The following is a 4,357-nucleotide window of genomic DNA, read 5'->3' as shown; positions in this document are numbered from 1 at the left end:
TTTTGCCCTAAACTGAGGACTATTCATCTTCGAAAGAACTCACATTATTTTTTCAAATAGTTTTTTGTGTATGAGGATGATGACTGTGTTTTTGTAACCATTGTTTTCATAGGTTTAATTCTGTCCCCTTTTTTACCTTCTCATTGTGTGGCTTGTTATTAGATGCATTGATCTCCTGCCTATGTAAATATTGTTCAAGAGATTGCTGACTTCTACCAAAGTACTATGTTTTCCTCAGCTTCTTTGACACCATAATTACATTAACATTTAAAAAAATATTCTAGACATTTCTAGACTGCTTACTAAGTTAGTGTAAAATTTAGTGTAATTTAACACTTTCTATAATGGATTAAAAAAAAGAAAGCATTCAAGCATTACTTTAAATACCCCTCTTTCAGAAAAGTTTGTTTTAATATAATTTTTGGAAAATATAATTAAAAAAATGTGATGGCTGACATTAAAAGTATACTTGCTAATTTGTAATTATACTTGAGCATTCAAGTATTTGTAGATATGAATTATCTACACATAACTAATATAACTAAGCTTATGCAACTCCACATCTGTGATTGAAGATACCATCAAATATAGTAATTCTTTGTGGTTTGTTGTGAAATAATTAATGTGACATAAATATAGACAGGGACCTGGAGGTTGTGGGCTTGATTCCCGGGTGACTGTCTGTGAGGAGTTCTCACACAAAACAAGGCCAGTGGCTTCGTTTGGGAGAATCTAGAGAAACAGAAGATCATTTGGCAAGAGCTGTGGGTCAGATTAAGTTTTTGCTGGAGCAACATATGAGAGCCTTCCAACTCTGCAAAACCTTGGACAGTGGGTATGTGAATACCTTAGTTGTAGATTATGTGCAGGGCTTGGCATGCTGAAGCACGTAAGGTTAGCTTTTCGCAGGGTCGGTATGCATGGAGACATGATCAGGTGCTAAGGGTATTAGTTTGTTTATTCGACAGTAATGTCTAGAGGTGAATGCATTGACGTGTGGTGGTAGAAATAAAGTGATTAGGTTTGTGCATGAGGGGGTACATATTGGAGAGCGAATGCAGGCTATATCCTTATGTATATTGGTAGAATGCGTTAACAGTACCAGTAGGACAAGGTAGAGCCATGTTGACCAGATAGGCCAGTGCAGGTCTGTGGTTGATGTTAGTGTGGGGGTAATTGACACTGTGGGGGCAATTGACAAAAGTCCCCATTGAACTTGTGGCACTGTGCATACAATTAATATGATATTTTACATCTTATTCTTTGTATAGTTACAAATACTGAATATTCATTCCATTATAAACACGGTTCCATATAAAAGCTTGGATTATTGGATTACTTTTAGCCAAATCTTTTAAAAAAAGAAAACCCTTCGGATGCACTGTGTCTCAGGGAGCTATGTCCTGTCCCGTATGCAACCAATTTCAAGTCTATTTCATGTATAATGGAGAATAGTTTTATAGAAGGTCTGTAAAAATGAATTGTAAAGCACTGTGTTGAGGCATTTAATTTCTCAGTAAGAGATTAGACTAGAACTAATCTCAGCTTAAGCATGGTTATTTTGTTTTGGGGTGTATAAATAGAGGCAGATGTTCTGGATGGGAAGCAGTTGTCATAAAAATGGTTCACTGTCAGTTGCTTTTCCTCTTTGTTACTTCTGCCCTAAAAAGAATTTTTCACAATATATGTTCTAGATATAATTCAGGAAACAGTCATATGATGATGAAACATGCAGAAATTTATGAGCAATTCATGAATCAGATTCACTATGGGAAGGAGCGTATACACATTAATATTTTATTTATGTAGGACATGCCCCAGTTTGCCCTCATGTCATCTATGTGATGCAAACCCTATTTTATGCAGAAACATCCACAGTGAGCCAATAAAAGAGAAGCATTCAACTGTTGATCCAATGGTTGTCATTGTGGGTGGAGTTTGCAGTGCACCTGGAGACTATTTTTCTTTTTAATCTCTGTGAATTGTGTGCCTAGTGATAGGTAACAGAAAGAGGTAAAAGGTTTACTGGCAGTGTTCTCTGACCATTCACATTGGAACAGCCCTCTAATGTACCAGCTGAGAAAAGCAGCCAAGTTAGTTATTAAATAAAACTATTTGATATAGTATGTGAGGGACACCAAAACTGCAAAACAAATGACAGTTTTTCTGAGAATAAAAAAAAAATCAGCTCTTGTTTGAAAAGGATTAAAACCTTCTGATCCTTCTCATTTTTTAATGACAAGCACTCATTAGCCACACCAGTGAAGCATGGTCAGTACACAGTATGAAGACACCATAGAGCAGATGTCATCAAATCAGGTTCCAGGATGTTTTACTAACCAGGTATAATCACCAGCTGAAACATGCGATGCCCCCATTGCTAGCATCAGTCATCTAGCAGTGACCACAATAGGCCACAATGATGCTGCCTGAGAGCTCTATACTCTGCTCTGGCTTCGCAGTTAGCTTTGGCTTTCTTATCCACAGGTTCTCTCTGTTCCTCTTTCAGACTCACTTCAAACCACGATTCTCTCACTAGCATTAGTGGCTATGGGCCTATCAGCCCCCATTTCTTGCTAGCATTGGTGTTTAATAACATAAGATTCTTTAACTTATTCACTACCCATGTTTTCCACTTCACCACCAGCCATGCATTCGTTGAGAATTCCAGGGAAACGAAGGCTTCCGTACACAACATCTCCAGCTCTGTAATCCAGCATCATTTGCTATAGACAGTTTTACACCTTTTCTGTCCAGACACAGTGCCCACATTTTTCAAATTCAGCACAGTTCTACCAGCCTCCAGAAAGTCCATGCCCAGGACAAACTTCATAAATCTGAGCAAGCCAGAACTCCCACCAGCTCCAAGTGTAAGTTGTTTCCACACTCTGAGATTGACTCTATGAGTGGTAACCAATATAAGCTGCACCACTGTAGCTTCACAGCCATTCAACCTGCCGTTTGTGATGTCATGTGTGGTTGCTAATCCACTGTTGAACTTCAAGGTGTGCAGAAATGTCCCTCCAGTCCAGTAGGATCACAAAATTACACCATCTGGGGCATACATGGAGATGGCTAATGAGCCACAGCTATACTGCCAAAGCAAACTTAACTTAATTAAGCACCCTGAAAATGGCACAAGTAAACAAAGACCAGGTGAATAAGTAGTAATTGTGCTTACTGTGTAGCAAGATTCAGGGGTACCAAAATGGCTGCACACACTTCTGCCAGATGGTGAAGTGCAAGCACAAAACATGCTGTGGCTGCCATCTTGAAATATGCCATATTTGACCAAGGGTAAGTTTTTCCAATGTGATTGTGGTCATGTGGCATATCAAAGAAATAAAAGGGTGTCCTGCAACTCTTGACTCACCCTGATCAACCATAAAATTATGGCCACCTCATTGTTTCTACATTGACTGTCCATTCTCTCAGCTCCACTGACCATACAAGCGCTTTGTTGTTCTACAAATTGTAATGTATCTGTTGCTCGGGATACTTTGTTTGCCCCTTTTCACACTGTTCTTCAGTGGTCAGGACCCCAAGAACAGGTTTGATTTTCATGGTGGATTATTCTCAGTGCTGGTACAAGTGAATCAGACACAGCAGGACTGCTGGGGTTTTCTAATCGCTCAGTGCCACTGCTGGACTGAGAATAGTCCAACAATCAAAAATATCCAGCCAACAGCTTCCAGTGGGCAGCGTTCAGTAGCCGCTAATGAAGGACTTGAGGATGACCAACACAAACTGTACACCCACAGATGAGCTACAAAATCTGACTCTGATCTACAAGGTGGACCAACAATGTGTGTCTACTAGATTGGACAGTGAATTTAAAAACTCCAGCAGCACAACTGAATGTAATCCACTCGTAACAGCACAACACACATAAATCGACCACTCGAATCATAGCTGCTCTGTGGTTGTCTGGTTCCTGACCATTGGAAAAACAGGTTGAAATGGGGCAACAAGTATGCAGAACAACAGATGGACTTCAGTTTGTAACTGCAGAACAAAGCTCCTGTATGGTCAGTGGAGCTGAGAGGATGGACAACGAGTGTAGAAACAAGGAGAGGGTCATAAGGTTAATGTCTTAAAATCATGTTAGGTACGCTTCAGGTCTGTGACATCATAAAACACGTAACGTATGGTTGCAAGTCTATACTTAGCAACAGATACAACACTCAAATATATTTGTCCGCATCGCTGTATATAAGAGGAGGGAAAAAGAAAGATACGTTCAGAACGTTAAGTCTGCGTTTTGAAAAGGCAAAACTGGATACTTGTCTAATTTGCAAAGGCAGCCTTAAATAACCCACCCCCAGAATTCGCTCCGCCCCCTCCAGATAAACAAATC

The sequence above is a fragment of the Hoplias malabaricus genome, chromosome 3, assembly GCF_029633855.1.
Source record: "Hoplias malabaricus isolate fHopMal1 chromosome 3, fHopMal1.hap1, whole genome shotgun sequence".
NCBI classification, from domain to species: Eukaryota; Metazoa; Chordata; class Actinopteri; order Characiformes; family Erythrinidae; genus Hoplias; species Hoplias malabaricus.
The sequence above is the reverse complement of the archived record's forward strand: the minus strand, read 5'-3'. Positions refer to the sequence as shown.